Source organism: Lepidochelys kempii, chromosome 3 (genome assembly GCF_965140265.1).
Source record: "Lepidochelys kempii isolate rLepKem1 chromosome 3, rLepKem1.hap2, whole genome shotgun sequence".
Classification (NCBI taxonomy): Eukaryota; Metazoa; Chordata; order Testudines; family Cheloniidae; genus Lepidochelys; species Lepidochelys kempii.
Window position 1 is genome coordinate 56,110,577 of NC_133258.1, and position 23,300 is coordinate 56,133,876.

General features: G+C 39.8%; 1 protein-coding gene across 3 annotated transcripts in view; it reads left to right on the forward strand.

The window, feature by feature from the left end:
- SMAP1 (small ArfGAP 1) overlaps nucleotides 1-23,300 on the forward strand; it is a 221,387-nt gene that overhangs the window by 149,328 nt on the left and 48,759 nt on the right. The gene's annotated exons all lie outside the window — the stretch shown is intronic.

The window sequence follows — 23,300 nt, forward strand, 5'->3', positions numbered from 1 at the left end:
CGGGATTTTTGGTTTTGGTTGGCTAACTTGCTACAGACTTTTATTTATTTTACTTTTTAAAAATATTTTTTGGAGGGAGGAGTAGATTTGACTGTTGCAGTATATTCAGAGTTCCCCAGGCAATCCAGATAAAGATCTAGCTTTACTGCTAGATTGCAAAATGCCTGATTTCTAAATGATAAACTCATAAAAATGTCTTTTGACACAATAATTGACCCTACAGAAATTGAATGAAAAAATCTTAACAGTATCTCACTTCCATGTAGCAGTAATACTGAAAATCACCACTGACTAGAGCTGACCATTTGTGTATGTTCATACAGGCTTCAGCAAACTGTAGAAATGTTTCTCGGAGCTGAGAAATACAGTAAACATGTCTCCTAAAATAAATTTATAAAAAATCTCCACCCTAATCTCATATATACTATTCATATATAATATATTGAAAACAGTTTTTTGGGGGAGGGGAGAGCAAGATCACATTTCTCAAGTTGTACCTGATTTGCCCGAGAGAATATTCGCTTAAAAAAAAAGGATGAGAAGAAAGGCAGATTTAAATTGTTGGGGACTGTGTTTACTTGTTTATAGATATATTGTTTCACTCACAGACCATATGAGCACCTGAAAAGCTCCAATATGAATGCTAGAAAGAAATTCTAAAATAATCTGACTAAACAATCATGTTTAACAGATGCGCAAGGGGGACAAACGAAATAAGTGAGGAAAATCATATCAGTAATAACATACAACTTCAGACCAAAGGGATAAATTCAAAGAAAGCTTGAAAGGGAGGATATTTGACCTAATCACCTAAGGTAACTTCCTATCTAGTTTTGATTAGTTGCAGTCAATGCCTCTCTTATGAACTTCTAATTTTGATGTGGTACACACCAACAACAAACTACTATTGATGGATATTAGAACAGATTTACTGATTGTATTAATTTTGTATCCAGTAATTTTATTAATAAATATTTGGGGATATTCTGGAGTGTTTTAGCATAGATTGTAGAGGTGTGCTGGTGACAATAACATTTTATTTCAGTGAAAATTTTGTTAGTAGAATATTTGGACTTTTTACGATATTCATGTCTTGCATACATATCTCCTAAATATTTTTTTTAGTGGTGCTTATTTGGTTAGTGGAGCTCAAAATTAGGTAGACGTTCAAAATTACAGTTGACAACTAGTTTTTAGATGGATCTTGAAATAGTTTTTTCTGTAGATTTATTTATTCTTTGTTAGTTTGAATGGTCATAATTTAACATAAATTTGTATAAACTCTGAACGTGACAGGACAAGCAAAAACTGTTCTAAATTGATAACATTAATGGCATATGCGATGTAGTTGTGGTGAGAAATTGCACTGAATGATTCTGAAAACTGAAAGTGGCAGCTAATGTGACTTAAATTTTAAAAGGGAAAGTTGCTCAATCCATATAAATTGAGCATGTTTACAAAATTTGTTTATCAAAAATGTGCTCTTCTCTAAACAAGATAGAAAGATGGAAAATCCCTACTCTGGAGAGTTTACAACCTGAAAGATACACAGGGAATATGGGAAATCCAAAGGAGAAAATATTTGTTTTATTGCAACTTGTGGGCATTGTGGAAAAAGTGAGTTTTTTAGGCAAAATTTGAATGAGGCGAAGTTTTGTGAACCAAGATTGGAAAGTTGTTTGAGATATTGGGCTATTCTTTAAAAAGCCTAAAGTTAAGGGATCTGTTTAAATCCTCCAAAAACTGATTTTCTATCTCTCCTCTTGATTCTGTATTTGAAAATTTACAGTTTAAACCCTCACGAATATTTTTTAAAGTATTCCTGTATGACTGACAGTCGCCTTACTTAGACTATGTATGTACGATATTGTGCCAGTAGCCAGTTAGGTCATTCTCTCAAACTTTCAACGCTGCCTGTCATCCAGCTCAAAATACAAGGCCTTCATTTGGCCACTGAGCATCCTCCACTGCAGCAGCAAGGGAGGCGCTTCAACCGCTGTGTATAAATGGTTAATCAATTAGTCTAGATTCAGATCAAAGTGAAGTAATGGGAAACATGCATTAAAGGTGCAGCTGTTATATCTTAATGAATTTGAGTTAAAATTTATTTGAATTTTAAATCCTTGGAGAAATTATAAAGTTTCATATACAATTGTTGTTTTTAAACAATTTGATCTCAAACCCATTAAAAATATTGTTTGCCTGAAAAGCAAATGGCTATTCATTTCACCTAATTTATTCAAGTGTAACAAAAGATTTTAAAAAAGGATAAATTAGATTGCCCATTCAAAATAATACAAAATGTGTTTTTGCTTTGCTGTAATAGTTACACGTTTAGGTGACTGCCCTGCATGAATACACAATGGGGCTAAAACAAGCGGTTCAATTACCTAGGTTTCCATTCTTTAAGTACACTAAACTATCAAATCTACATTAGCTAATCAGTAACTCTGACAGTGGTTCAGAGAGAGAATCAATATTGGCTAGATTTATTACTCCTTCAGATTCTGGGGTTTAAAAAAAATTTTCGCCTCTGAGTAGCCAGTTGGCTGGATGTGCCACTCTAGTTCAGGTTGTAGTTGCAGCATTTTGTTGACAGGCTTCTATGTATTACTCTTGTATTAGAATCATAGAAGATTAAGGTTCGAAAGAGACCTCAGGACGTCATCTAGTCCAACCCCCTGCTCAAAGCAGGACCAACACGAACTAAATCATCCCAGCCAGGGCTTTGTCAAGCCGGGCCTTAAAAACCTCTAAGGATGGAGATTCCACCACCTCCCTAGGTAACCCATTTGAGTGCTTCACCACCCTCCTAGTGAAACAGTGTTTCCTAATATTCAACCTAGACCTCCCCACTGCAACTTCAGACCATTGCTCCTTGTTCGGTCATCTGCCACCACTGAGAACAGCTGAGCTCCATCCTCTTTGAAACCCCGCTTCAGGTAGTTGAAGGCTGTTATCAAATCCCCCCTCACTCTTCTCTTCTGCAGACTAAATAACCCCAGTTCCCTCAGCCTCTCCTCATAAGTCATGTGTCCCAGCCCCCTGATCATTTTTGTTTCCCTCCTCTGGACTCTCTCCAATTTGTCCACATCCTTTCTGTAGTGGGGGGTCCAAAACTGGATGCAATACTCCAGATGTGGCCTCACCAGTGCTGAATAGAGGGGAATAATCACTTCCCTCAATCTGCTGGCAATGCTCCTACTAATGCAGCCTAATATGCCGTTAGCCTTCTTGGCAACAAGGGCACACTGCTGACATATTCAGCTTCTAATCCACTGTAATCCCCAGGTCCTTTTCTGCAGAACTGCTGCTTTGCCAGTTGGTCCACAGCCTGTAGCTGTGCATGGGATTCTTCCATCCTAAGTGCAGGACTCTGCACTTGTCCTTGTTGAACCTCATCAGATTTCTTTTGGCCCAATCCTCCAATTTGTCTAGGTCACTCTGGACCCTATCCCTACCTTCCAGTGTATCTACCTCTCCCTGAATCTTAGTGTCATCTGTAAACTTGCTGAGGGTGCAATTCATCCCATCATCCAGATCATTAATGAAGGAGTTGAACAAAATCGGCCCCAGGACCGACCCCTGGGGCACGCCGCTTGATAACTAGGCTTGGCTGCCAACTAGACATCGAGCCATTGATCACTACCCGTTGAGCCCAACAATCTAGCCAGCTTTCTGTCCACTTTATAGTCCATTCATCCAGTCCATACTACTTTAACTTGCTGGCAAGAACACTGTGGGAGACCGTGTCAAAAGCTTTGCTAAAGTCAGGACATACCATATCCACAGAGCCAGTTATCTCATCATAGAAGGCAATCAGGTTGGTCAGGCACGACTTGCCCCTGGTGAATCCATGTTGACTGTTCCTGATCACCTTTCTCTCCTCCAAGTGCTTCAAAATAGTTTCCTTGAGGACCTGCTCCATGATTTTTTCAGGTACTGAGGTGAGGCTGACCGGTTTTGAATAGAAATACAAGCTACTGTTTTTATTTAATTGTTCAGGTTCAATTTTCAAAATATGAAAATCTATAAAAGAAATTGCTGAAAGGCAAATTTTCACAACCATCTTGTACCACACTGATCTCTGCAGTTTGATCCGCATTTTTCACTAGCGTGGTCACAAGAAAACATATAGATTATCAGTCTGGTAGTGAAGTATAGAAAAAGATGATTACGGTGAATTCGAAGCAATTTAATTGACTATAGTACGTTTTTAAACAAAATATGTAGAAGGCACAATTCTTAAAATGCTTTTGTTTTTTTAATGTTAACTATGTAGTAAAGCTGAGCAACAAATTTTAATCTTTAGTATTAATTTCAATTCTCAAAAATGTTTAAGACAAGTAGTAATATGCAAGGAAATAAGATTTGGCTTATCTATTTTGATGTCAGATGTAGAGGTTATAAAATGCCATTTTTAAAAATTCCTGAAAACTTAGGAACCAGCAGCAGTTGTAATGGTTTTAATATATGCTTAAAGTAACTGGTATTATAAGGGATAGGAGCTGCCAGGAAAAATCATATCTGCAGGCCTATTGTAAGTTTATAGAAAATTACTAACATTACTTTTTCTCCTTATGGGAATTCTCAAATGTTTATGCAGTCATTTAAGGCTTTATTGCAAGTAAGGCAATAAAAAGGGAAGGAATCCAATTACTTAGGCACAAAGCTTACAATTCCTACATAATAAGTGCAAAAGTAAGACTTTGTTCAGTAAGCATGGAAGCATTACAGGCTGTAGTGAGTAAACTGGAAATTACTTTAAGTATATTGAAAATACTTTCTTGGTAAATTGTTTTGATATAACGTTTTTATAACCTTGTAGTAGTAGTAGTATGTTGGTTTTCTTGGAGAGTCAGAGTAGGGCATGGAAATGAAGCAGAAATGTGAAGAAAGCAGGCCTGATATATATAAAATTGGTTTTTAAAGTGAGAGATTTATCCACTAGCATTTTTTCATCTTTTAAGATTTGAAAGTGAGAAAATGAGGTAAGAGAATGTGTAGGAAATGTGTTTTCCACAGTGTCAGTTTTTTCTTTCGGTCAAATAATGTAGGAACAGCCATAGTGGATCAGACTAATATCCTGAATCTCATGCTTCTGTGAAAGGGATGCAATTTTTACAACGGACTTGCATGCAACAATATGCCTGTGGGAAAATTTTCTTCCTAACTCTAGACAATTAGTGATTGTCTAATGTCCTGAATTATGGGATTTGATATATTTTATAATTTTTTGTAGCTAATACAGCTCAGAATAAGATTAATATAAATGTTAAATCCTATTTTGAAACCTACAGAGGTATTTGTAATAATATTCTGTGGTAGTGAGCTCAGCAATGTAACTTGTATTTTAAAATATATATTTGTCGTAGTGGCGCTCTGTATCTCAAAGCACTACCCTGGAACCTCCATATTCACCACTGTTCTATAACTATGATACGTTTTGTACAACGTACAAAGTATGTGTTGTGTAGTATCATTCTGAAAGTCTCCATCTGTTGAACATAAATATCCTATTGGATTGTATGTGCTATCACTGTACATGAAGTTATGAAGTTTTGCTATGTATGAATTGCTGAAATATGTTGTGAGGTTGGGAACGCTCTCAACCAGCCTTTCAGATACAAAGTGGAGTAGCCAGACATACTGATGGCCCATTAAAGGGAATCCACTTTCCCAACAGCCATTACTGAAGACTTCTCAGAGAGAGCACGTATACCATGAAGAATGCTTGACCAATGGGGTGACCCCCACATCACAAGCATAGATCTTTCCAGCAAGCTGGAATAAACTATAAGAGGGGAAATGACATCATCACTTGGGCTCACTCCTCCACAACTCAACACCTGGAAACACATCTGGAGGACAAAGACTTTGAACTGGGGAGGGTAGTCCAAGGCTGGAGGAAAGTTGCAGTCTGTGTATTGAAGTTCTGTGACTTGTTTGTGCCATCTGTCAGGGTGAGACACTGCTTAATTCAAATCCTGTTTAGTTTATAGAACTTAGACTGCGAATTTGTTTTATTTCTAGGTCTCAAGTTTGATCTCTACATTTACTACTTCCAAGCACTTAAAATCTACCTTTCTGTAGTTAATGAATCTGTTTTATATTTGACCTAAAATAGTGTGTTGTGGTTGAAGTGCTTGGGAAATCTCAGCTCAGGTTACAAAGGCTAGTGTGTATATTCGCCACATTGAGTGAGGAACAGACTGTATAATAATTATGGCTTCTGACCCGGGCAATGTAGTACGTTCCAGGGGTGCATTGATGGGGAACTGGGGGGGAATTGGCTTGAGCCTATTGTTGGTTCATAAGTGGCTTTGAGAGCATTCATGTAACTCAGTTATGTATGTCCCTGCCCGTGGATGTCTGTGTAAATGCAGAGGTTTTGTATCTTGTCAGAGCATCACAATGTGAGATGGATACCCTGGGTTGGTTGGGACAGAGGGCTCAGTGGTCCCACAGTTCAGATTGCACCCTGGGAATCCTTTCACAGTTGTTTTCAAATTTCTTTTCAGTCTCAATGGGTGTCACCTTGTAATATATAACTAACTTTGTTGTGAAGCAGTGAGTGTTGCTACATACTGGGTCTGTCAAGTAATTAAAAAAATTAAACACAATTAATCGTGCGATTAAACAATAGGATACAATTTCTTTGAACAGTTTTGGATGTTTTCTACATTTTCAAAGATATTGAATTCACTTAGAATGCAAAATACAAAGTGTACGGTGCTCACTCCATATTTATTTTTATTACAAATATTTGCACTATAAACAAAAGAAATAATACTTTTCAATTTACCTAATACAAATACTGTAGTGCAATCTCTATCATGAAAGTTGAACTTACAAATGTAGAATTATGTACAAAAAATAACTTATTCAAAAATAAAATAATGTAAGACTTTAGAGCCTAACAAGTCCACTCAGTCCTGCTTCTTGTTCGGCCAATTGCTCAGACAAACAAATTTATTTACATTTGCAGGAGATAAAGTTGCCTGCTTCTTGTTCACAATATCAGCTGAAAGTGAGAACAAGCATTCGCATGGCACTGTTGTAGCCAGTGTTGCAAAATATTTGTGCCAGATCCACTAAAGATTCATATGTCCCTTCATGCCTCCACCACCATTCCAGAGGACATGCATCCATGCTAATAATGGTTTCTGCTCAATAACCATCCAAAGCAGTGCAGACTGACGCATGTTCATTTTCATCATCTGAGTCAGTCAGATGCCACAAGCAGAAGGTTGATTTTCTTTTTTGGTGGTTCAGGTTCTGTAGTAAGATTTCTGAAAGCATGCTCCATACCCCATGCCCATCAGATTTTGGAAGGCCCTTCAGATTCTTAAACCTTGGGTCAAGTGCTATAGCTATCTTTAGAAATTTCCCATTGGTACGTTCTTTGCGTTTTGTCAAATCTGCAATGAAAGTATTCTTAAAACGAACAATGAGTTCTGGGTCATCATCCGAGACTGTTGTAATATGAAATATATGGCAGAATGCAGGTAAAAGAGTAGGAAACATACAGTTCTCCCCCAAGGAGTTTAGTCACAAATTTAATTAATGCATTATTTTTTTAATGAGCATCATCAGCATGGAAAGATGTCCTCTGGAATGGTGACCAGAGCATGAAGGGGCATACGAATGTTTAACATATCTGGCACATAAATACCTTGCAATGCTAGCTACAAAAGTGCCAAGCGAATGCCTGTTCTCACTTTCAGATGACATTGTAAACAAGAAGCGGGCAGCATTATCTCCCATAAATGTAAATAAACTTGTTTGTTTTAGCAATTGGCTGAACAAGAAGTAAGACTGGGTAGACTTGTGGGTTCTAAAGTTGTACATAGTTTTGGTTTTGAGTGCAGTTATGTAACAAAAAAAAAATCTACATTTGTAAGTTGCACTTTCACGATAGAGATTTCACTACTGTACCTGTAGAAGGTGAATTGAAAAATACTCTCACTTTTACAGTGCAAATATTTGCAATAAATAATATAAAGTGAACATTGTCTAATTTGTATACTTTTATAATTGAAATCAATATATTTGAAAATGTAGAAAAACATCCAAAAGTATTTAATAAATTTCAATTGGTATTCTATTGTTTAACAGTACGATTAAAGCTGTGATTAATTGCAATTAATTTTTTGAGTTAATAGCGTGATTATTCAACAGCCCTACTACATACACAATAAACTTGACACAATAGCAGAAAATGGAAAGTTAAGCCGCTGAACATTATGTACCTCCACCTATTCCTGATGGGAGAAGGTTTTATGTGCACCAACCTGTTTGTTCCATCAACCAATCAAGCTTACATGAGCCTGATGTCCATCTCCCTCAGTTATCTCTTTCCTCTTCCTCGCCCTATAAACTGATCAGAGATATAACTGAAAGTTTTTGTCCTAGTATATAACATAAATAACGGCAAAAAATTACCCTAGATTCAACTTTTAAATGCCCCAAAGCAATTTTCTTTAAGTGACACTATGGATTCCACCCCACATATGCAAGATTGGATTCTTTTGACCACCACTGTTCATTGGGACCACACCTGTGCACTAGATTTCCTTGCACTCCCATCCAAGGGCATAAAGAGTGGAGTGGATCTAACAGTCACTCATTTTCTTTTTTCCACCTGTGTCTGCCTGCTTTTCTGCGACTGTTGCAGTTAGTGTTCTTGATTAGTGTAGTAGTTTGGTAGTTAATTTTAGTTTCTCTCTTGGCTTTTAAAAAAGGTTTTTTTTTTTTTTTTTGATAAATATCTAGTAGACTCAGTGTTCTCATGTCCTCCCTCCCCTTGCTCCCTTTAGGACTTGAGATTTTTATGGCAGATGTTAAATCTCTGTGGTTTGACATGCCTCTCCTGCAATGCTTCTGTGCCATTCAATGATGGACACTCTAAATACTTTTTTGTTTAGGTGAAGGGCATGTCCCTGACCATCACTTCATCAGCTGTTCTCTTTCCAAGTGTTCTCAGAAGGGTATGGATGCTTGTCTAAAGTGATTTCTTCTGGAATGCTCCTTGAAAGCGCCTCCTTGGACATGGAGAAGGACATAGCTGAGGCTCAGTCTTCTCTCCAGTCCTTCTTGAATAGAACTCAAGTGAGCTGTGATTCACCCCAAGCACAAGGGACAAGACATTTGAGACTCCAGTTGTCTACTTTAATCTATCTGTCAACTTCTTCGGAATGGATAGGAAGGAGCGTTGCTCCAGAGGTGAGCCAAAACAGGTTTCCATCTTTGGGACCCTTAGAACAGACACACAAGTTTGAACATGTGCTAGACTTGTTGAAGCTCTGCAGCCAAAGGGCACACAGTGGCCTAAGATGGGTCTTTTTACTGCAGTACTAGCTAAATCCACTGACCACATTTTCTCTGTTGCTGATTGTTTGGCACTTTTGGTACCTTTAGTATTATCCCTTTCAGTGCTTATGTCATATTTGGCACCAAATGACTTGTTTGTGGGTCCAGTCCCAGATTCCCCCTTGCAGGCTCATATGTCAGTATGTTGACTAGTCCTTTGATCACTGAAGTCATGGTACTACATGCTGCAATTGAGACACCAGTACTGTCTACTTCCCCATCTTAGGTAGAAGAGATGCAGCGGCAGCCTAGCACACCAGAAAGGGTAGTTCCTCCACTGGAGAAGGTGTATTCCTCTTTGCCTTCTCATCAAGATATAGTAGAACAGGAGTAGGCAACCTATGGCACAAGTGTCAAAGACGGCACGCGAGCGGATTTTCAGTGGCACTCACACTGCTCAGGTCCTGATCACCAGTCCGGGGCTCTGCATTTTAATTTAATTTTAAATGAAGCTTCTTAAACATTTGAAAAAACTTACTTACTTTCTATACAACAATAGTTTAGTTATATATTATAGACTTATAGAAAGAGACCTTCTAAAAACATTAAAATGTATTACTGGCACGTGAAACCTTAAATTAGAGTGAATAAATGAAGACTCAGTACACCACTTCTGAAAGGTTGCCAACCCCTGTAGTAGAGACTTATTTTCTGCCCATCCCCCTTCCCCTCTTCTGAGCACCACATTGTGGGAGTCAGGGAGGTAATCAAGAGACTCCTCTTTGAGCAGGTGAAGAAATAGGTTTCTCAGGAAACAGCCCCCCCTGTATCTTTCTCTGTGTCCACCAGTGCAGTATCTACATGCTTATAAGTCATGCCTCTACTGGGTGCTTTGGCATGTGCAAGCAAACATCCTCTTCTCCCCCCTTCTAGCATTAGATTTTCTTTCCGATAAGAATGAGCGCAATGAACAGGTAGAGGCAGGGAAACAATTGATGCCAGTAGCAATTTCTCATCCTCCTCTGACCTCATAAAATGCATGGGTGAGACCCTTGTGTGAGAGACAGGGCTGTGTTGCATGCCCCCTTCAGGGCCACACCTGGTACTACAAGTGCTCTCTGACAGTCTGCAAGGTTTCCTGCTTGGTACAAGGTAGCCTGTGCCATAGGCTTGGTGGCAATCTCTAAATCATCAAGTAACAAAAGAGCAGCTCAGGATTTTTAAAATTTAAGCGCTTTATTACAATGCTTAGGTTAAGGTCTTGGCCTGGGATTGGGTTAGCCAAGCAGTGACGACCGCCGAAGGCAACACCATAGGAAAAAAAACCATGAGACTGGATCTGTTCAGCAGAAAAGTTTACTCCTTGTTTGAATGCATCTGATACTTTAACACACATTGTGGGCACGTTAGTGGTGATGCAAAAATCTGCCTGGGTCCAGTCCTTAGCAATAACCAGGATGTGCAGATCACAACAGAGAACCTTCCTTTCAAGGGCTGCAACCTCTTCAGTTAAATAGCTGATGAGGCACTCCACTCATTAAAGAAGTAGAACTTGTGAGTGAAAAGCAGATGACCCACCAAGTCTTCTGGAGGTATAGCACACTCTCTCTATCCAGGGTGGGCAAACTTTTTGGCCCGGGGGCCACACTGAGGTGTGAAACTGTATGGAGGGCCAGGTAGGGAAGGCTGTGCCTCCTCAAACAGCCTGGCCCCCGCCCCTCCCACTTCCCGCCCCCTGACTGCCCCCCTCACAACCCCTATCCCACCCCATCCTATCCCAACCCCCCCCCCACTCCTTGTCCCCTGACCATCCCCTCCCAGGATCAAACTGCTCCCCTGGGACCCCCCTCCCTATCTGACACCCCCCTGTCCCATGACTGCCCCTACCCCATCCACACCCCTGCCAGGCCCCCTGGGACCCTATTCCCTGACTGCCCCCCCGATCCATATCCACACCTCTGCCCCCTGACAGGCCCCCCAGGACCCCACTCCCTATCCAACCCCCCCATTCCCCATCCCCTGACTGCCCCTCCCCCTGAACTTCTGCCCCATCCAACCGCTCCCTGTCCCCTAACTGCCCCCCAGGAACCCTTGCCCCTTATCCAACCGCCCCTTCCCCCCCCCAGCTCCCCCATATGATGCTCAGAGCAGCAGGAGCTCGCAGCCTAGCCGGAGCCAGCAGCGTGGCTGCAGGGGAGGGAGGACAGCAGGAGCAGGGCCAGGTGCTAGCCACCCTGGCCGGGAGCTCAAACGCTGGGCAGGACAGTCCCACAGGCCGAATGTGGCCCATGGGCTATAGTTTGCCCACCTCTGCTCTAGATAACAGGTTTCACCCTGATTTAGAATGTGCCTCCCACCTCCCTTTTTTCTTTGGAATGAGAAAATGGGAATAAACCCCTATCCCGCTGAACTCTAAGGAGTTCCAAGTCTCCTGCATCAAACGTATTCAACGAGAGGGGTCCCTAAAGCGGGATGGGGAAGTAGGAAGGGACAGGAACTGTATGCAATATCCTTTGCTGACCATCTCTGGTGGTGATCCCAGTCCAGGATTTCTGAAAAAGGGTGTGTTGCAAAAAGGGTGGAAATCCTCCAATGTATCTGGCAGGTTCTCTGCTGTGGCATGACGCCTGCTGTAGGGCACTGTAAGGTAAGTAACTGTTCTGTTTCTAATCTTGTCATCAGTAAGAGAAAGCTATCTGTAACATATTATGATTCTGTCTCCCTCTGTCCCCTGTATCGCTCTCATACCCTATTGTGTGTATTCTACCCTTTCGTTTGTTTTCTTTCTCTACTCATTTTGCAAAAAAAGGTATCCAGTCATAATATGTGACCATCTGTCTTGAACTGCCTGTTTCCTCTTCTCTGAAGGTCTTGTCCAATTGCCTTCTTAATTTTCATTGAACAGCTGGACATCTTTTTTCCCCCCAAGAACAGCTTGTTAGTAAACTTGGCAGAATACAGTTTTTATTTTTGATAATTTTGACAGCTAATATCCATGTTCATTTTTAAGCATACTTTTAGCTTTTTATCCATTTTAAATGTTCAGAGTTGTATGAAATTACGGGCCCAGGCGGAAGTCAGACAATTATTTAATGACAGTGAACATTGAGATTCAAAAAGTTTTTAAGCTTTATAACCATTAAAATATGAATTGTCAACATCTCATGTCAAACTGTACAAGGTAAATACTCTTAAATTAAACTTTAAGGTCTCAAGCACCTTTTTTTATTTTACTTTGGAAATATTTTTCATTGGTTTGTGTGTGTATATCGTGAAATGGACGTTTACTGACACAAATCTATTCCTTCCAAGACTACCTATAGTTAAGTGCGTATATCATGGTACGAATAATGTTTTGCCTGTTGGCTTTTGCATTTGAGAAGGAACTTTGAGTCATATGACCTAATTGATTGGAATAATTGACCTAATATGACCTAATTGATTTGAATTGTGTATTTTCTTAATATTGACATTCAAGGATAAGCTTCTTAAAGTTTAAATAGAAGTGTAGAATTAACAGATGAGTGATACAGAAATTGGCAATCACAATAACGATATCCAATTTTATTCCACTGGGCTTTATCCACAGGTTGACAGAACCAAATATTCATAGTGCTTGGAATTTTTAATGCAGAGGTTTGGTAGTTTAAATAGTGCAGCACCTCTGGGCATTCAAGAATGTAATTTAGAAGCATAACAAGTGAGAAATCACTGATATGCTCAAACTCAGTTTAGCTGTTATCCTTTCAAATCCTACTGTGCAGAATTACAAATGATAAAGCAGGGGACATGCTTCTTTTCCATTACAAAGTGTTTTTGGCCTAGAGGTGACTAAGAACAGCAGGGAAACAAAATTACAGTATTTTACTCCACTGCGTCTTAACGTCATTAGTTATCTCTTTGGAGCATAAGTTACTAATACTACGTTAACCTGCACTTACGCATTCATTGTTAATATCTGTTACTATTTCTATAGAAAGAGGTAGAAGGTAATTTTTTTAAAAAAAAAAAACTGATCATTTTGTAATTCTGTTGTGTTATACTAGTCAAATCAAGTTATTTTAAAAGTTCAATAAAATTAAAAATTTTAATGTTTCAAGTTTTGTTCAAGTTTTACCTAATTTTTCTCAGTAATTAATAGAAGGACTTTTTAAAGCAGAAAACACTGTATATTTTAGTTCACTGTTTTTATAGGATTTAAATTATAGCATGCATTCAGCTTTATTTTTCATAGTCCAAGGCCAGAATCTATGAAAAATAATAATTTATATTCTATCTAAAAAGAATATTATAACATTATCAGTATGCTTACATGACAGCTATGTATTTATGAATGTACTTTCAGATGTAGTCTGTGACTGGTCACCAAGAAAAATACCCAGATCTTGGGCACATTTGTTTTGTATTAAAATCCCATTTTATAGACCTCTTACTATTTAGATATGGTTACCTCCAGAGTTTACAGTGTGACCTAATTTTCCCTATATTTGATTAAATGTTATTGTGTACAGCAAATACTAAGGTTAAGCCATTATCTAGGGCAATGACGAATTTTAAAAAGTGACTACAGTATGCATGTATGGTAAAGCTTTTGTGGCACACTACACAGATTATATTTCTATGCATACATTTAATCTGTATGGTGTGCCTCAAAAGTTTTATTGGAATGAATTTGGGATGGCTCCATTACTTGAGTTGTAGAGTTATAAGTGAGTTAAGTCCAAAGCAGAATGCAAGAAGTTGCAGAGGGATCTCACAAAACTGGATGACTGGGCAACAAAATGGCAGATGAAATTTAATGTTAAGTATGAAGTAATGCATATTGGAAAAAATCTCAACTATACATATACAATGATATGTTCTACACTGGCTGTTACCACCCAAGAAAACTATCTTGGAGTCACCATGGATAGTTCTCTGAAAACTTCAGCTCAATATGCAGAAGCGGTCAAAAAGGCTAACAATGTTAGGGATAGATAATAAGGTAGTAAATATAATGCCACTATATAAATCCGTGGTTCACCCACACCTTCAGTACTGTGTCTAGTTCTGGTCACCTCATCTAAAAGAGATTCAGCAGAATTGGAAACGTTTAGAGAATGACAACAAAGATAATGAAGGATATGGAACAGCTTCCATATGAGGAAAGACTAAAAAAAATTAGGGTTGTTCAGCTTAGGAAAGAGACAACTAAGGGGGAAATGACAGAGGTCTATAAAATGATGAATGGTATGGAGACAGTGAATAGGGAAGTGTTGTTTACCCCTTCACATAACACACGAACCAGGCATCATCTACTGAAATTAATAGGCAGCAAGTTTAAAACAAACATAAGGAGGTATTTCTTCACACAATGCACAGTCAACATGTGGATCTCTTTGCCAGGGGATGTGGTGAAGGCCAAAAATATAACTGGGTTCGAAAAGAATTAGATAAGTTCATGGAGCTGAGGTCCATTAGTGGCTGTTGGCCAACGTGGTCAGGGATGCAATCCCATGCTCAGGTGACCCTAAACTGACTATCAGAAGCCAGGAATGGAAGACGGGTGGATCATTCCATAGATGCCCTGTTCTGTACACTATGCCTGAAGCTCTGGTACTGGCCACTGTCAAAGACAGGATACTGGGCAAGATGGAGCATGGTCTGACCCAATATGTCAGTTCCTATGGTCTTATGCAAATCATCCCAAACATGTACAATTTAAACCTTTAGTACATCATACCTTCATGTATTCTGTATAGGTTACTTAGTTGTTTTGTAAAAACTTTTAGAAACATTTTAGGGAAGTTTTAAGTTTTATTGGTACTATTTTTGTACCACTCAATCCAAGTAGCTAGGTTCCTGAGTCCAGTTGTACAGAGGGCGAAATGATTAGAAATAAATATTAGAAGACAATTTAAAGTAGACTTTCCATACATAATATTGTAATTGTCATACATTTCACAATATATTATGTCTAGAAACAGGAGAGAGGGTCATGTGCATAGCTTTCCAATGATATCAAGTCCCTCTTTCTAGATATATCTGGGGATATTAGCAGGACTGAATTGCCTCTTGGCACCTCGGACCAGTGGCGCTCAACCTTTCCAGACTACTGTATCCCTTTCAGGAGTCTGATTTGTCTTCCATACCCCAAGTTTCACCTCACTTAAACTATTTGCTTATAAAATCAGACATAAAAATACAAAAGTGTCACAGCACACTATTACTGAAAAATTGCTTACTTTCTCATTTTTGCCATATAATTATAAAACAAATCAGTTGGAATATAAATATTGTACTTACCTTTCAGTGTACAGAGCAGTATAAATGAGTAATTGTCTATATGAAATGTTAGTTTCTACTGACTTTGCAAGTGCTTTTTGTGTAGTTGTAATGGGTTGGTGGTTTTCCCTCCCACTCAAGCTCAGAGGGAGGCCATTCCACCTCACTGGGTCACTGTGGGGTCAGCCCAGGCACAGGACAGGGCGATAAACAGTCTAGGGAGCTCAGGCTCAGGAAGGGCTGAACAACAGGCAGTCTGCAGGGCTCTGGCCTTCTGAGCAGGGTAGAGCAAGAAGCAGTTTTTCACCTAACGTCCTGACTCAGGCAGACGTCAGACAAATGCAGGCTTCTTGGTCTAAGGTAAGTAGGTGGCCACCCCAGGGATGGGGCAGCCGCAAGGGATAGGGAGACACAAGCCCACCCTACTCCACCAGGTCCCAGCACAGGGCCCTGAGGGTGGTGGAGAGCTTTGCCACTGGGTCAGCAGGGATCCCACCGAAACACACCAACCTGAGCACCAATTGCAAAACCGGACCAAAGTCTGATTTCCCTGGGCTACTTCCTGTCACAATTCGGTGAAGTGTTCCGGGGCCCGGGGTCATAGAATCATAGAATATCAGGGTTGGAAGGGACCTCAGGAGGTCATCTAGTCCGACCCTCCGCTCAAAGCATGGTCAATCCTCAAATAAATCATCCCAGCCAGGGCTTTGTCAAGGCTGACCTTAAAAACCTCTAAGGAAGGAGATTCCACCACCTCCCTAGATAACACATTCCAGTGTTTCACCACCCTCCTAGTGAAAAAGCTTTTCCTAATATCCAACCTAAACCTCCCCACTGCAACTTGAGACCATTACTCCTTGTTCTGTCATCTGTTACCACTGAGAACAGTCTAGATCCATCCTCTTTGGAACCCCCTTTCAGGTAGTTGAAAGCAGCTATCAAATCCCCCCTCATTCTTCTCTTCTGCAGACTAAACAATCCCAGTTCCCTCAGCCTCTCCTCATAAGTCATGTGCTGCAGCCCCTTAATCATTTTTGTTGCCCTCCACTGGACGCTTTCCAATTTGTCCACATCCTTCTTGTAGTGTGGGGCCCAAAACTGGACACAGTACTCCAGATGACTCCTTGACTGACTTCTTGTTGCTAACATATCTGAAGAAACCCTTCTTAACATCTCTTGCTAGCTGCAACTCCAAGTGTGAGTGTCCTATCTGATTTCACTCCTGCATGCCTGAGCAATATTTTTATACTCCTTCCTGATCATTTGTCCAAGCTTCCACTTCTTGTAAGCTTCTTTTTTTGTGTTGAAGATCAGCAAGGATTTCACTGTTAAGCCAAGCTGGTCGCCTGCCATATTTACTTTTTACTATTCTTTCTACACATCAGGATGGTTTGTCCCTGTAACCTCAATAAGGATTCTTTAAAATACAGCCAGCTCTCCTGGACTCCTTTCCCCCTCATGTTGTTCTCCCAGGGGATCCTGCTCATCAGTTCCCTGAGGGAGTTAGTCTGCTTTTCTGACTCCGGGGTCCGTATTCTGCTGCTCTTTCTTCCTTGTGTCAGGATCCTGAACTCGACCATCATGGTCACTGCTCTCAGGTTCTCATCTGCTTTTGCTTCCCCTGCTAATTCTTCCCTGTTTGTTAGCAGCAGGTCAAGAAGAGCTCTGCCCCAGTTGGTTCCTCCAGCATTTGCACCAGAAAATTGTCCCCTACACTTTCCAAAAGCTTCCTGGATTGTCTGTGTACCTCTGTATTGCTCTCCCAGCAGATATCAGGGTGATTGAAGTCTCCCGTGAAAACCCGGGCCTGCAGTCTAGTAACTGTAGTTAGTTGCCGGAAGAAAGCCTTGTCTACCTCATCCCCCTGGTCTGGTGGTCTATAGAGACTCCCACCACGACATCACCCTTGTTGCTCACAATTCTAAACTTAATCCAGAGACTCTCAGGTTTTTCTGCAGTTTCATACTGGAGCTCTGAACAGTCATACTGTTCTCTCACATAGAATGCAACTCCAACTTTTCTGCCCTGCCTGTCCTTCCTGAACAGTTTATATCCATCCATGACAGTACTCCAGTCATGTGAGTTATCCCACCAAGTCTCTGTTGTTCCAATCACATCATAATTCCTTGACTGTGCCAGGACTTCCAGTTCTCTCTGCTTGTTTCCCAGGCTTCTTGCATTTGTATATAGGCGCTTAAGATAACTTGCTGATCGTCCTGCTTTCTCAGTATGAGGCAGGAGTCTTCCCCTCTTGTGCTCTCCTGCTTGTGCTTCCTCCCAGTATCCCACTTACCTGAGGGTTTTGGTCTCCTTCCCCCAGTGAACCTAGGTTAAAGCCCTCCTCACTAGGTTAGCCAGCCTGCTTGCTAAGATGCTTTTCCCTCTCTTTGTTAGGTGGAGCCCATCTCTGCCTAGCACTCCTTGGAATACCATCCCATAGTCAAAGAATCCAAAGCCTTCTCTTGGACACCACCTGCATAGCCATTCGTTGACTTCCACGATTTGACAGTCTCTACCGGGGCCTTTTCCTTCCACAGAGAGAATGGACGAGAAGACCACTTGTGCCTCGAAGTCCTTTATCCTTTTCCCAGAGCCGCGTAGTCTGCAGTGATCTGCTGAAGGTCGTTCTTGGCAGTATCATTGGTGCCCACGTGGAGGTCACATCCTGCCAAATTTCTTCACCATCCTTCTGTCCCCGCTGTGCATCCTACTCTGATTCTTCAGAATGTTGTCCCTGTAGAAGCATATCCTGACGTCTGTCTGGGAAATATTCATTTTCTCTTATGCAGCGCAGGGTTGATACTTGTTTCTCCAGACCTTGAACCTTCTTTTCCAATATGGAGACCAACTTGCAGTTTGTACAGACAGTCGCTTCTGTCCTGTGGAAGAAAGACAAACATGGCACATTCTGTGCAGGTCACAACAGCTGATCGTTGTCTCCTTGGGATATTCAGCTGCTGGCATACTCAGAGGCTCCTCTCTGGATTTGGTCTCCTCTGGGGACAGGGGACTACTCGGTTTGGTCATAGGCAGCAGGCAAGAGGCCTCTGTCTTCTTCCTTGGATTCTCTTCAACTAAGCTGGAGGCCCTGCCTCTTACCCTTCCTGTCCTGCCTCTCACTTCTAGCATGAGGGCTCCCGGTCCGGCCCAGCTACACCCACTCAGGTGCAGAGAGTAGTCCCTTCCCCTCTGGCTCAGAAGGAGGATCCTCTGCTTCCCTACAGTAGCCTGTTGTAAAACTAGGCAAATATCTAGGTGAGTTGATGTACACTCTGGAAGGTTTCTGCATACCCCCAGAGGTACATGTACACTTGGTTGAGAACCACTGCTTCAGACCACTGTTGTTTGGTGGGAGGAAGTCTGGCATCTTTCTGGGGGTGGTTTCTTTCTTTAAACTGTCTGTCTAAAAGCTGATCCAAGGATTAGAATGCTGGACATAGTCATTGAGCTGATGCATGAGTGGACAGTATGCTGGGAAAGTACTCAATTAGTAGCATTTAACCCATGAGTTTGCGGTTTATTGCATGGCTATCACCATGTGGTGTATAAATATATGGGGGCATCTCTGTCTTTAGTATTTTCTGCAAAATGAGAACAGCAAATATACAGAGCATAACTAGGCCATTGATATGAGATAACTGCAATTCGTACGGTACACACTATCAAGTATTTCCCTCGCCTCATTGGGGTGTTGTGGAAGTCTTGAATATGTTGGTCTCAAACAGCACAGATGGTGCTTAACAATAGTTAAGTTCATCAGAGGAGTGTTATTTCCAGCAGGCAACCCATTACTGATTTGTTCTTAGTTAAATTCAGACATGTACGATTTTGATTTTTATGTGGCTTATGTAATGCTGCTTTTGGTAATTACTCCATCAAATATGCAATGTAAAGTAGAGTTTGATTGTCAGAGAAATTTTCCTTAATTAGAAAATATGATGATTCAGTTCTACAGAGGAGCAATTCTCAGTCCACTTTCAAATGGAAGGGACCAACAAGTCCCTGTAGAATCAATTCTAGATTTTGAGAAGTGAATAGGGTAATTCACAGTAAGTTACTTATTGATTTATCTAGGTTCAACTAATGCGAGATATTGTTTTCATTTAAATTGGATTGAGTCAATATAGTATTGTCTTAATAGTACAAGCTGTTAAGATGTTTTTTATAAACATGATTCTTGACATAATAAAATGTAACATCAGTTTGTACAAAATCTTCTGTGTTCTTATTGAGCTAGAGTGAACAAAATATAGCGTAGATTATTTTAGATTTTTGTCCTGCAAGCCAGTGGTTTTCAACCTTTTTTCACTTGCGGACCACTAAAAAATTTCTAGTACACGTGTGGACCCCTTTGGAAATCTTAAACATAGTCTGCATACCACAGATTGAAAAACACGGTTCTAAGATAGATAAACTGCATATACGCTCCAATTCTGAATGATGTAAGAGAGCTCATTTCTGCAAATTGTTTTCAGGTCCTATTACTGTATGTACTTAAGTCCCCACTCTGTGGGATCTCACTGAGTGCTGTATTTTTGATACTGGGTATTGTGATGTGTGCCAACTATCTATAGGCAAGTTTTGCAAGAGCTTTAAATGCTACGGTTTTGGTAGCTGTTGGATTCCCAAGAACCACCTGTCTGCACAAAAGGAAGATAGACCCACAAAGCAACATAGGCATAGCAAGTTAAATTGTAAAACTTTACTCAGTTAGTTGAATTAGTGTTGCAACTAAATATGTACAGATTGTTTTGTTTTTATACTTAAGATAATGGAAAATTTTCCATCCATTCCTCATGAATTTGGTGCTTAAATGTTTTAGAATGGTATTCGCATGATGAGTCTTATTCACGTAGAACTGGATTATTTGCCTAGTTTAGTTATTATGTGGAACTGTGTTTTGAACAGTACACTGAACGTGGTTATTTAATTTCCTTACCAAAATGGATAGACTGAAAAGTGTTAGGCTTTCAGCTATGCTATCATATATTTAAAATGGCAGGGAAATGGAACAAAAATGCAGGAGTTAGAAAGTAAATGATTTTTGATTAAATTATATTGAGAGTAGTCTTATGAATTACAAGCAGATTGGCTGGTGAAGCTGCCACTAATGAAGACTTTAATAATTTGAACAAGACATCTGCTCAGCATGAATTACATTTTATGAAATTATTTTATCTAAGCAGGTCTATATTCTTGTTTATTAAAAAAAAAATTAAATAGTCTAATTTTTATCCACTCACAGCTGACTGCTTTCTACATTTGTTAGGACATGAATTTTATGTCTTCTGGTTTATTAGGACAAAACCTTAAAGCTGAATGACTGGCTGCATAAAGGTTTATAGCATTTTACTTGCTGCCGAATATGCAGGAACATGAGTGTGCATTTGGTAAATCCAAGCCAACCAATTATACTGTGATCAAGTGAAAATTTAGCGTAGGTGGAATCCATTTTATCATTACTATTTTTCAGTTAATATAGTAGCTAAAGAGAGATCAGATTATGAATAGATTATATAATCTATTTTTTCATTTTGATAAAGGATTTGTCACATACATTTTAATGGTAAATACTCAAAAGTGAGAACTTGATTTGTACTAAAAAGTGTTTTATAAAATTTACAAATGGATCCAGATAAGAAATGTAAATGTGATTTTATGTATTAAGTACTTCAAAGAGGGAATATTTACTGCTTTTGGTGCTGTAGGCACAACTCTGTGTATTGAAGTGCATCCGTGCTATGTCACCACATGAGACTTTATTATGTTGTTTTTTTTGCACCACTGGTGTCTAAGCAGTGCACAGTTTAAATTAACAAGTGATGATGAGAGCAGGACAGCTAGAGAGAAAAGACTGGATTTCAGAGAGAAGAACTGGCAGGATTTAGAGATGACTGGAATTAGGGGGGAAAAATAGGAGAGAGGATGGACGATGAAGTTGTTGACACAGATTAAAGCAAGAAATTGAGGACAGAATTTGGGGGAAGATGGATTTGTTTCTGAATATCGTCACTTCAAGTTGACAAGACACCGAGATGCCAGTTGCAGATGTGGGTTTGCATAGAGAGAGATTTCTCTGTTTCCTTTTGAACATAGGCCACAACTACCATTATTAACAGTATGCATATGACAAATATACAAAATACTGCAGCCAATATAGTACTAAAAAACCTGAAAGATATTACAATTATTATTCATAATAGTGGCAATTACTCTGCTTGGTATTTTATATCCAAAAGCAGAGTTCAGATAGTTTACAAAGGAATAAGGTAATGTAGCTGCATCCTGCCCACCAAAATAGCCCTGTATCCCTTTTCTGAAAGGCTGATTGAGCCCAAATGCAAGCAAGCCTTTCAGTTGTGATAACTAAAACTTCTTCCAGATAAATATACTTGACTGAAAATATTGTGTTTCAAACTTGTCTCCTCCTTCCTGGATATTACATTAGGCTCATTTTACTACCTCAATAAAGACTACTGCTAAAGTTTGTGACAACCACAAAATAGCCCATTAAGCAGTATGCATAAAAGCTGTAATGACTACAGAGATGTGTGGAATACAGAAGTTCTGTTTTGTGAAAATTCTGTTGTGGGGTTTTGTTGTTGTTGTTTCATTTTTGTTTGAAACGTTTCAGTCTGACAAAATTGAATCCGTGACTTCTATGACCTCCGTGACAGACACGAAACCCTAGTAATGCGTACACAGTTCATTGTAGCAAACTTTTACTAATGCAGTCTTTCATCAGTGGTAGCGTAGTGCCAGACTGCACAAATTCTCTTCCAGCTCTATGTGTTTCCTTGAGGAACTCTCACAGAGCATCTTCACAATCTAGCACCAGTCAAGACCTAGAAAATCCCTAATATTTGCCACAATGGTTATTAACCAGACTAATAATGTTAGAAATCAAAAAAGCATTTTAGTGCAGCAGGATTCACAAGTCAGCTTGTCAAGCTGTATTAGTCTGCTACAAAACATGGGGGCTTATTGTCATGCTGTACCTATAAACTAAATATAGCATCTTCATTATTCATGAAATACTTATGTATCCTATAACACTGTGGCTTTCTCTTCTTATCATACCTTTCTGTGCATACCATACATAGAGTATTTGTGTTTAGCATTTCTCAAGACAGATCTGTTCATAAAGCGAAATCAAGTGTGAGACCCACATAACCAAGACTATTCAAGGAGGGAACTTCTGTACTAATCAGGTATCTTTATGATTTTGGTGTAAAATTGACATAAATGGCTTCCCCCTCTCGAGGTCCCTTCCAGTCCATTTCTGTGATTCTGTGATAGCTGCACTGAAGACAAAAGGCTAACACCCAGATTTTGAGGTATTCAGTAATTGTTCCCGTTCAGTGTTCCAATACCTAACTGACTTAGGAGCCCAAGTCTCATTATCAGAAGTGACTTAAAAACCCATCCCAGATTTAGGGTCACTCAGAGTGCCTGAGTCACTTCTGCAAATTACACTTGGAGTCTTAAGTCAGTTGGGTGTTGCAACACTAAATGGAAAAATGCCAAAATACCTTTAAAAATCTTGGCCTAATAACTATTTTTCCACTTATTTAACTTGCTGCTTAGGAAGTAGAATGGCCAGAAAATGGAAATAAGTGATAAACATAGTGCCTTATGTAAATTGAAGGATAAAGAGGATCTTGAGTGGAAAATTTTAATTCCAGTCATGTAGTGAATATTGTCAATTACAAACAGCATTGTTT